The sequence below is a fragment of the Sturnira hondurensis genome, unplaced genomic scaffold (genome assembly GCF_014824575.4).
Source record: "Sturnira hondurensis isolate 20B ecotype Veracruz unplaced genomic scaffold, ASM1482457v3 Scaffold0008196, whole genome shotgun sequence".
NCBI lineage: Eukaryota > Metazoa > Chordata > Mammalia > Chiroptera > Phyllostomidae > Sturnira > Sturnira hondurensis.
In genome coordinates, this window is record NW_028080827.1 from 21295615 (window position 1) to 21307897 (window position 12283).

The window sequence follows — 12283 nt, forward strand, 5'->3', positions numbered from 1 at the left end:
CCTTCCTCCAGAAGATGGGAGAGATATGTGTGTAAAAGAGAAACATTAAATTAATTTCAAAATGTGAATTTCAGAGCTCGTTGGCTATTTTCCTGTGTTTTTTCATAATAAAGGTCATTTTTCCAACTGGTTTTACCATAATTATATTTTTCTACTATTCTATAGTTTGAAATCAATGGCTGCAAGAACTAAATCTATTTTTTATTTCTTTCATGTGTTAATAACATATTTGGGGATATGTCAAGCAAATACTTTTTTTGATGGCCTGAAGTCATTTTAGAAGTGGCTTAGTTGGTGAAGAATGCAAATGAGAGCCCCTACAGTAATAGAAAAAATCCGGAGAAATATTTTTCTAATACCAGAAAAGTTTTCAGTTCCCTTTTGAAGTGATTCCTAAGCCAAATCTTTCTTAGAAAAAAAAAATTTAATTATATTTTTTCATTATCATTTAACCCTCGTACCTAACCCTCGTACCTATAACCCCCTCCCCCTAAAATATGTCTTGAAAGATGAATAGGAAACAAGGTAGTTGGGATACCTGGTGGGGAAGGGGTGAGTGAATGCACCACTATAGGCAGGGAATTGCATTTGCAGAGAGAGCAAGGCACATTTGGGGATCTGCAGGCAATTCAGGAGGACTAAAGCAATGGATTTCAAGCCATAATGTGCATATGAATCTCCTGGTAGGAGATTCATGAATTTGGAGTTCTAACATGTTAACAGGTGATGGAGATGTTGCTGGTTCAAGGATCACACTATGCAAACCACTGGTCTAGAACATAGAAAGCAAGTAAGAATGAAGGAGTAGGGAGTGAAAGAAAGAAAGCAAGGCATGAAGGCTCTTATAACCAATGTAAAGACCGCATTAAAGCAGTGGTAACCCACTGGAGGATGCTAAGCATAATAGTGCCTGAGATTTGTGATTTCCTAGTTAGGCAACTAGTGGTAGAAATAATCTTTAGGGGCAAACTCTATTTACACTTCAGACTGTATGGATAGTAAGTATTGTTTCTCCCACTAGCAGACTCAGTCCATTTAAAGGAAAAGTTTGGTTTTATTTATTAATTTAGATGTTCTCTGTTAGTTTAATCAGTTCCTTCTTACAGGGGTATTATTTATCCTAGTAAGTATTAGAATTTAATTTATAATTACATTATTAATCCTATTTGGGGTTTAATTTTTTGTCTATAATCATCTGATAGGCTAAAGTTTTCTTTTTTATTGTACTGATTTAAAAATAAGCTAGCTGGGAGTGCTTATTGTGTGGTAGGAATCATCTTAATTATATATAGTGTCTAGATTAGTTTATCATTGGCTTGCACAAATATTATCAATCAGAAGGATTAAATTTAATTTGTTTTAGCTGTTTAAATACCACATCAATTTTGCAATATTATAAACTTAAAAGTCTGTGTGTGGTCTATACATATATAATATGTATAGTTACCCCTGATTTTATAATTTCTAGGAACTCGTTTTAAAAACTTAGAGAAACACCAAAGACAAAAATCTAGTGCCTCAACCCAAATTTAAGCATTGCTAATATTATGGTATATGTGAGTATTCTTCCTTCTCCCATGAATGTATTTATTTACTTGTATAATGATTATCCTTCCAGCAAGCAGTACATTATGAAGATTTTTCTACTTTGTTAAAAGTGTTTCAAAACCTCCCCTGGCTGGTGTGGCTCAGTTGGTTGGAGCATTGTCTTGTAACCAAAAAAGTGAGATTCAATTCTCTGTCAGGGCAGTGCCTAGGTTGCAGGTTTAGTTCTCAGTCCAGGTGTGTGTAAGTCCCAGTTCGGGTGCATCTGGGAAACAGTGAATTGATGCTTCTCTCTCGCATTGATGCTTCTCTCCTTTCCTCTCTTCCTTACTATCCCTAAAAAGCAATAAAATGTTCTTCAGTGAGAATAAAAAGAATACTTCAAAACCAAATTTTTAGGTCATAGCCAGGAGTATCTCCATCCCTCCACGCCCCCCACCCCTTATGCCAAGGTTGCAGGTTCCATCCCATGACATGGTACATATAAGAATCAACCAAAGGATGCATAAATAAGTGAAATAACAAACTGATGTCTCCCTCTGTCTCTCTCTCTCCCCCCTCTTCTTTCTTTCTCTAAAATTAATAAATTAAAAAAATTAAAAACCCTAATTTTACTATCAGCATATTTTCTATTGAGTGGATGTATAATGATTTAATCATTTCAATTATTGAATGTTTTATTCCTCTGATGATAATATTGATGAAAATCATTGTACATAAATGTTTCTCCATATTTGAGCATTTTCTTAAGACAAGAATAGAAATGCTCAATGAAAAGGTAAGAACTTAAAAATTATAGGTATTGACACATTGCTTTCTAGAAAGGTTATGTCAATTTATATGCCAGTATTCAATATTGGGTTTTTTGCTACCCTCTTCAATATTAGTTTTAAAAATCTTTTCTAATTTGATAAGCAAAAATAGTCTTACTGTAATATGTATTTCTTTGATTATAAGTAAAGTTGAGCATTGTAAATTGTTTTTGAAACAATTTGTTATAAAATAGTTTTATTTTTATTTTATTTTTAATATATAATCTTTTATATTTTTTCCATTACCATTTAGTCCCTTTATATCCCTTTTCTCCCAGCAGTCACCACACCGTTGTCCATGTCCGTCTTTTCTCTTATAAAATATTTTAAAAAGCTAATGCCTCATACATTATTTTTCCTCATCTGTTATTTTTAAGGTAAAATATTTCAACTAGAATTAATGTTTTATTGTTGTAGTTTTTCCTTTTAATAGAAAAATTAATTGTTTGAATAGTTATTATAAAAAACCAAACAGTTGCCCTCGAGGCAATCACTGTTGGCAGCTCCTTTCATATACTTTCAGAGGTATTGTAGGTTGTGTGTGGGAGGGGATATTAGACGAATTATGGAGAACATTCATTAAAATACTGTGTCTAGTTCAGATGTGGTATTGTATACTAAATTGTGTACTAAAAATTTGAAAGGGTCTAAAAATGATTAGTATCTGGCTACTGGCCCAGAAGGAAGAAAAGCAGGGTCTGGCAGTATTTGCCAGTAATTTTCTATAAGACAAGTGGCCTTAGCTCTTTTTATTATTGGATCGATTCTTTGACAATAGCACTTCTGTTTATAGTACCAATTCTATAGTACTGTTCCGGAATGGAAAGCCAAGTTTTAGACAGTTGGTACCTGAAAGAAACTCTGTAAAGTATAAAAGCTATTTGGAGGTATTTAAGAAAACATTTAGTGGAAAGATACTTTATTCTTAGGTATGTTAGGATTTCTGTGCTCAATGGTTACAGTTTTAGCAAAATTTCCATGACTTCACTGCTTAACAGTAATAGTTTGAACCTGAAATATTTGCAAATAAAAGTCATCATTTTCGTAAATTCTTATTTTTTAATTAAATTTATTGGGGTGACATTGGTTAATGTGGTCATATAGGTTTCAAGTGTACATCTCTTTTTTATAAGATTTTTATTTATTTTTAGAGAGAGGGGAAGGGCGGGAGAAAGAGAGGAAGAGAAACATTGGTTGGTTGCCTCCTGAATGGCCTGGAACCCTGGCACGTGCTGTGACTGGGATTCAAGCAGAGACCCTTTGGTTTGCAGGGTGGCACTCAGTCCAATGAGCCATACAAGCCAGGGCTCAAGTGTACATTTCTATGATACATGATTTGTATATTGCGTTGTATGCTGACCACCCAAAATCAAATCATCTTCTGTCATGATATATATGGCCTCTTTACCCTTTACTCCCCCTCACCCCTTTCCCTCTGGTACCATCACAGTGCTGTCTGTGTCTATGAGTTTCAGTTTTTTATCACACATATGAGTGAATCATATGGTTCTTAGCCTTTTCTGACTGGTTTTGCTTAGCATAATATTCTCAAGGCCCATTCATGTTGTTGCAAGTGGTAGTACTAAATTCTTATTTACCTAATTCAAAAACCAATCAGCCATGATATAAGCACATTTTAAAAATAAATTTTATAAAGATTTTATGCTAATAGTTACAGTAGTAATTTGGCTCATACGTCTAAGATCTTTGAGCTTGACTTGACTGCTGCGGCTAAATGAGTGGTGAGAGGTTTTAGTTGGATTCTGCAGAGTTTTAATGTTTTAAGGAAAAGATACTTACTTGGGATAGATTTTTTTAAAGGTCCTTATTTCCAAAAATAAAATTTTGGGATGACCGTTGTTCACTGAATACTAATTTTCTATGTGGCCAGGATAAATAGGGTTTTTATAAGAGCTCCTATTTGCTGGAATTTGTCTCTCCTATTCCAGATTAATTATAGGGCTATAAAGGCTGCTAAAGAATTTTCACCTAATAATAGTTGGTAATATTTGTGGAGCTTTAAGAAAGAATTTATCAGAGGTGGTAGAAGATAACCTGGATTTTAAAAAGATGTTTAATTTTGAAATGGTTATATATTCAAAGAATTGCAAAGATAGCACAAAGAATTCTTACATACCGTTCACCCAGTTTTCCCTAATGTTAACGTCTTTTAAAATTTTTATTTATTTATTTATTTTGAGAGAGGAGGGAAGGGAGGGAGAAAGGGAGAGAACTGAAACATGGATCAGTCACCTTCTGCACATGCCCTGACTGGGGACTGAACCCACAACCCAGGCATGTGCTCTGACTGGGAATCACACCAGCGACCTGCTTTGCAGGACAACGCCTAACTAATTGAACCACACTAGATGGGGCCCCTAACGTTAACATCTTATATAATTACGGCACATTGATCAAAACTAAGAAATTCATCTCAATTTTTGAACAAATTCAATAAACCTTGTTTTTGAATACCTACTATGCGTAAAAGAGTGTTTTAGCTTCTTAAGTATGTGCAATATTGGAAAGGAAGTAAAAACTGCAGTTGATTATAATAAACTGGTAACTTTGGTTTCATTCTTGAACAGATTCTAAGATTATTAAACACATGTACTGTTGGTACTTAAACAATGAGGCAGTGATCACTAGGAGCCAGCATGGGTTCACAGAGAAAGGGGCTTCAGAGCATGGGTTCACAGGGGTTCACAGGCTAGTATGACAAATCATGCCATCCTAGCCTCACTTCTTTTCATACAGGGCAAGTAAACTGGTGGGTAACCCAGGAGATACTCTTAACTATAGCCTATCTAAAATTATAGCTACATTTATTGCAGTTTTAAATTTTGTGCTGTACACTGTAAACATAAATGGCCTTGTGTAGTCCTGTTTTAAATAAGGAGAGAGACCCCCCCAAGGTTATACTGTTATATGTGTGACAGTTTTTTAAGATATCTTTGTAGACAAGAAATGTAGTCTGAATAATTACATAGGTAGGCAGATTTGTAATTGATTAATGGGCTGATGGTAAAAATAAACTAGTTTATTCCTAGTGGTGTGCCTCAAGATGCTGTCTTCCCCCATGTGCTATTTTAAATGTTTATTTTTATTTTTATTATTTTGCTCTGTTACAGTTGTCCCAGTTTTCCCCTGTTGCTTCTTGTGCCCCATCCCTGCTCCCCCAGTCAGTCCCTACCCTGTTGTCCTTGTCTATGGGTCACTTATACCGGTTCCTTGATTAGATCCTTCCCCTTCTTTCCCCCATACCTCCCTCCCCTACCCCCTCCCTTCTGATTGTCATTCTCTTCCTTGTTCCATGCCTCTAGTTCTATTGTGCTTGTGTATTTGTTTTGTTCATTAGATTCCTCTTATAGGTGAGATCGTATGCTCTTTGTCTTTCACCACCTGGCTTATTTCACGTAGCATAATACTCTCCAGTACCATGTTTTTTTACTTTTGAAATTGTGAGGTGGAGTACGTTTGTTATGTGACAGAATCAGGATCCTCCCTGTCCTCCCTCATCCCCCTATTTTTAACAATTAGAATGAAAGATTATGTCTTAAGAAATTATTTGTTCTAATAAGTTTATATCTCATGTGTATGTATTAGATAGGAACAAACAAAACTGCACAAATACAGAGTTTGGGGACTTGGAGACCTAACCAGTAGATGGGGCTTTTTTTTTTTTTTTTTTTTTGAGCAGGTGTGTGTCTGGGTGTGTCTTCTTATTTGTCTGAAGTTGGTGAGTCAATGGTTTACTATAACTGCCCCAAAGGCTAACACCCACTAAAAATAACATTATTTTGGAGCATATTGTCCAGACATAGTTGATTATCCTTTTGTACTCTACATTTAGCTTAGTGTTCTCAGTTCCATTTGTCACATTTTAAGGAGGGCATTGATAAACAATATATTCAGAAGAGAGTAATCAGTATGAAGCAGTGTCTTGAAAAAGGTGCTTGCTAAATAATTGAAACATTTAAGATTTTCAGCCTGGAAAAAAGGACGTTTTCATGGGGAATTCTCTTAAAATTGAGTAAGTGAATGATCTTTCCAATTCTTTCTGTCTCAAGTCTGTGATTATGTGAAACAAGAAGGAATTGCATGTAGGAGAGAAATTAAACTTATCTTTTGCAACCCCAGAGAACAGAACTAGAAACAATGAATGAAAGAGGAAGGGGGGAAATATTGGTACATATCGATGTTTTTAACAACTGAAACAGAAATAGAGTAGACATTCTGTCATTGAGACATTAAAGTATGTATTGAACAGAGTTTAATCAAGATATTCTCTATGGACTTTCCAGCTCCAACCTTTTTAAAAAAAATTATTAATTGATTGTAATTCTCCATAGCAAAACTTTCTGTTAGGTACATTGCTTGTTCTCAACAGCTAATGGTTTCATAATAGCAAGTGTTAATGATAGAATATTATTACGCAAATTTAAACTACAGCAATGCATTTAATTCATTAATAATGTGTAACTATTACCACTGTCTAGTTCCAGAATATTTCATCACCCCAAAAAGAAACCTGTACCCATTGGACAGTAATTCCCCATTCCTCTTTTCTTCACACTGCCCCCTGCCCAACAATCTTTTGGTCTCTGTGAATTTGCCAATTCTGGATATTTCATATAATGGAATCAAGCAGTATGTGCTCTTTAGTGTCTTGCTTTTTCACTTAGCATATTGTTTTCAAGGTTCATTCAAGTTGTAGCATGTAGCACTACTTCATTCCTTCTTATGGTTGAATAATACTTCCTAGTGTAGATATAAAATATTTATCCATTCATTCATTGACGAACATTTGGGTTGTTCCCACTTTATGGCAATAGTGAATATTGCTACTGTGAGTATTTGTGTAAAATTCTTTTTTAAAAACACCCGTTTGGTATATCTACCAGGAACAACATCATTGTATAATATGGAAATTATATAATTAACTTATTCAGGAATTACTATACAGGGGTGGGCAAAAGTAGGTTTATAGTGAATGCATGAAACAGTTTATTTTTATTTTATTATTTATTATTTATTTGTATTACAATTGTAAACCTGCTTTCCCCCCCTCTACTGTTTTCCATAGCAGCTATAACATTTGAAATTCCCACCAGCAATGTATTATGGTTCCACTTTCTCTACATCCTTGACGTTAATTTTTTTTTTTAGGTATAGCCATCCTAGTGGGTATGAAGTGGCATTTCATTGTGGTTTCGATTTGAATCTCACTAGTGAATGACTGGTGATGTAGAGCATCTTTTCATGTATTATATTTATTGTCCGTTTGTATATCTTCTTTGAAGATATCAGTTCAAGTCTTTTGCTCAATTTTTAATAGGCTTGCCTTTCTGTTAAGTTTTAAGAGTTGTTTATATATTCTGAATATTAGATCCTTGTCAGATGTGATTTGCAAATATTTTCTCCCATTCTGTAGGCTTCCTTTTTGCTTTCTTGATAGTATCTTTTGATGCACAAAATTTAATTGTGGTGAAGTCCAGTCGATGCATTTTTTTTTCTTTTGCAGCCCATGCTTTTGGTGTCATATGTAAGAAACCATTCCCAGTCCGAGGTCATGCAAATTTAAACCTACATGTTCCTCTTGGATTTTTATGGTTTAAGATGTTATATTTAGACCTTTGCTACATTTTGAGTTAACTTTTCTATATGGTATAAGATAGAGGTCCAAGTTCTTTTTCATGTGGACATCCAGTTATCCCAGCAGCATTTATTGAAAAGACTATCCTTTTCCTGTTGATGGTCTTGGCACTCTTGTCAAAAATCAGTTCATCATAGACAAGTGGGTTTATTACTGGACTCTCAAGTTTCTTCCATTGTTCTGTATGTCTGTCTTTCTGCCAGTACTGCAGGCTTACTGTAGCTTTTAGTACATTTTAAAATAGAGAGGAAAAAAAGAGAGAAGTATGTCTTACAGTTTTTTTTAATCAAGATTATTTTTTGGTTGTTTGGAATCCCTTCTAATTCCATGCAAATTTTAGGATCACTCTTGTGTTTCTGCAAAAATAGCTATTGAGACTTTGATAGGGATTGCATTGAGTAAGTAGATCGCTTTGGGGGGTATTGCCGTCTTAACAATTTTAAGCCTTCCCACTCTTAAACATGGGATGTCTTTCCAGTTATTTAGGTTTTCTTGAATGTCTTTCAACAGTCTTTTATCACTTTCAGTGTACAAGTCTTGCAGTGCAGAAAAATGACACCTTTCCTTTCTCATGAACTCCACCTCTCTCCAAGTCTGAAGGAATATCCAATCCAGTGAAAAATATTAATTATAAAAATTAAGAATAGATTTGTTCTATTTCTTTTTAAAAGTTGTTTTATAATTTGTTTTTTATTTTATATTACTATATTTAAATTACCCACTGAAAGAATAACAGTGTTCTAAAAAATCTTTTTAAAAAATCTAAGAGCTCATTTTGGTTCTTAGGCAACTTTTCTTGCCCATCAGCTACATGTATTACTTCCATGTCTGTTTCAGTTAGGCCCCTTCCATCTGTAAGTACCAGAAAGCCCAATTCAAACAGCCTTCCTTATGCAATAAGGAAATTTGTTAACGTAACTGGAATTCAGGGGCACTGTAGGCTTCAGGATTTGGTCAGTACTTTAATGAAGATGGCGAGGATTCTTTCAGATTCTTTACATTGTTCCGCTCTGTAATGCTGGCTTTATACCAAGGAGGGATTTTCCTTGTAGTTGTATGATGGGTCCCAGGAAGTAACCATATATTCTTCAGAGAAGAAAAAGTCTGGCTTCCTCTCAGCAGAAAGGAAAAACAACCAGAAGCTACCAAAAAACCTTTTCTTGGGTCATTGGCATGGTTCGTTGTTTGTGAATCAGTTTCTGGCAGTGATAAGGCTCACCCTTTTTAGTTCTCTAAGATGCTGCCACTTGGAGCTGTGGATTGGCTAGTGAAGCAGGCAGTCGTAGTGTCTGCTTTGGTTGTGTCCTGTGGCTCTGAGGTTTTTTCCTTCATTTTTTTGGTGGTGGTTATACTTTCATAATGAGATAAAATATGCTTAGTCATGTTTTATTCATTTAATTACCCACGTTCAGAGCTTTCTGTCATATACAGCAACATAGCAATTATTAAGCATTCCTTTCTTTAAAAAGAATGTTTAAGTAGTGAAAAGACTGGAGTAGTTGGCAAATTTGAATCTGTATCTCCTTGCAACCAATAACTGTTAATTGCTTTTACATCCAGATAATTGACTTAGCTACCATTTACATGGAGACTAGTGATTTGTATCTCCTTTCTCTCTTCAAGTTGCCTGAAGCATTGTGATAAAGTAGAAAGTGAGGTGGGTTATGATTAAGGTTCTAATTAATTCTAGCTTCACTGTCTCCCAGTTATATGTGGCTCATGGGCAAATCACTTCCTGTCTCAGATCTTCAACTGTCTTTTCTATAGGCTGAGATAATACTAACTATCTTCTCACCAAATTGTGTTTATGAGAGTTAAATAGAGAGATGTGAAAGAAATATGAGAAGTATAGAGTAATACACAATTTTAAATTGTCTTAGTATTACACTAATTAAAGAGTAGGCAGTTAAAAGGAGGAAACCTAAATTACATGGGGCATTCTGTTCCTAAAAAATAAATAATTGATCTTAGATTATGAGTGTTCAAAATATATCAGTAGAAAATAAAGATGTGTCCAGATTTTTCTAAATTGAGTGCTTAATGAATACTAGAAAGATGTTTTATAAAATCTCTTTGAAGGCTTGATTCTAGTTAGTGTAACCTAGTGGCTACTTTTCAAGTATTCCCCAGAATTTTTTTTACTTCCAATTTTTGCTCTGATTTTTTTGGTTAAAGGTGTTTTTCAAGCTAACAAGTAAATGTAAAGTGTAATGTTTTATGTGGCTTGCAGGGTATGATGGATACATTTAGTTATTTCAGTTATTGACTGTTCTCATATCTACTCTGTTATTTCTTTCTTGGAACATTATTCTTTAAAAGAACCCTGAGATTTCACACAGGAATGTGGGTGGAATTTGGTTGTTATTACCAAATAAGATGTCACATTTCATTGCTGAGAGCTCAAGAGCAAAACTTTGTATTTAGAGTTGAATGAAATTAAGTTGACACTAAGAAATTTGACTTTTAAAATACCATTTAATATATTCATCATGTCTTCAGTTGATGTAGGTGTTGAGTTTGAATATGTTAATAAACTGTAGAATGTTAAGTATCTCTCTGTACCAATAATGATTGGTAAAACAAAGCATATATGCTTCTTGAATTAATTATCATTTACCTTTTGGTTTTGAGCTAATTGCTGTTATGTATCAAGTTGGATTTGGGGCATTACCCTTTTCTAAATGAGAAGACTGATCTTACAGAATGTCTTTTTCTGTTATATTGGAGACTTATTGACATTGAAGGGAGAACTAACATGTTTAGTCTGCTATTATGTACAAGTGTACCAAGTCCCTAACATTTATGTCACTTTATTTTTCCTCCACTCTGATGGGAGAGTATTAGTATCCTCATTTTACAAAAGAAACGTTTAAATATAGAGATTTAGTAAACTCAAAATTACTCTATTGTAATCCCATTCTCCCTCTCTCACTCCTACTTTCATTACATTTTTCATACCCGCTTTCATTTAATTACTACAGCTCCTCTTTGAGGAAGATGTTCTTTTCTTTTTCAAATGAAGAAAAGAATTAATAGGAGTGTACAGTTTAAGAATAAGAAAATAAGAACATGCATACCACATTAAGGAATAGAATCTTATATACAAGTTTTTTTTAACATTGATTCATTTTCAAATCTTAAACCAACTTTGCTTTTCTTGGAAAAGCACCACTTGCTCATAGTATATTACATTTTTTAATTTATTGTGAGACTTGATTTATGGAAATACTAAGAGTTGTTGCATCTACATTAATGGGAGATTTGGCCTTATACAATGAGTTGAAAAGTGTTCCCTCCTCTTCAGTTTTCTGTAGTTTTTTTTAGAATTGGTATTATTTATTCCTAAATTTTTGAAAAATTCGTCAGTGAAGTAAGTGGGCCTAGATTTTTTTTTTTATGGAAAGATGTTTAACGATGCAGTCCTACCTCAGAAACGTGTCAGGTTTAGAACTCATCAAACCCTATACTCCTTGCATTTTGATGTGAAAAATGTGTTGCAGCACTTAGTGCTTGCTCGGCACTCACTGCACGTGTTAGACCTTGTAGGAATCACAATGGCCTCTCAAAAGAAAATGCTCATTGTTTGGTACTCACCGCTTTTGGCACTTGTCAAGACTTGCAGGAACAAGTAACAACAAGTACTGAGGTACCACTGTAATTCCAGTATTTTTAATAGATATAGAATTGTTCTGGTTATTTGTTTCTTCTTAAGTGAGCTTTGGTAGTTTGTCTTTCAAGTAATTTGTCTATTTTGTCTGAGTTAAATTTATTCATGTAAACATAACATTTTCTTATTCTTTTACAAAAGTTTTATTAATTATACTATTACAGTTGTCCCAATTTCCCCCTTTTTGTCTCTCTCCATCCAGATTCTAAATGATAGCTTTGCTGGGTAGAGCAATCTTGGCTGTAGGTCCCTGTTTTTCATGACTTGGAATATTTCTTGCCAATCTCTTCTAGCCAGCCCCTTCAGCTGGCAGTCTTATGGGAACTGCCCTGTACGTAAGTAACTGCTTTTCTCTTGCTGCTCTTAAGATTATCTGTTTATCTTTAACCTTCAGCATTTTAATTATGATGTGTCTTGGTGTGGGCCTCTTTGCATCCATCTTGTTTGGGACTCTGTGCTTCCTGGACTTTCATGTCTATTTCCTTCACCTAATTAGGGAAGTTTTCTTTCATTATTTTTTCAAATAGATTTTGAATTTCTTGCTTTTTCTTTCTCCTTCTGGCACTCCCATGTTAGGAAAAGAGAGGCTGCTTACACTGTCCT

The 12283-nt window shown here is 34.4% G+C and overlaps 1 protein-coding gene across 2 annotated transcripts in view; it reads left to right on the plus strand.

The window, feature by feature from the left end:
- The window catches only part of GLCE (glucuronic acid epimerase), a 109132-nt gene that overhangs the window by 10531 nt on the left and 86318 nt on the right, over nt 1-12283 (plus strand). The window lies entirely within an intron of this gene.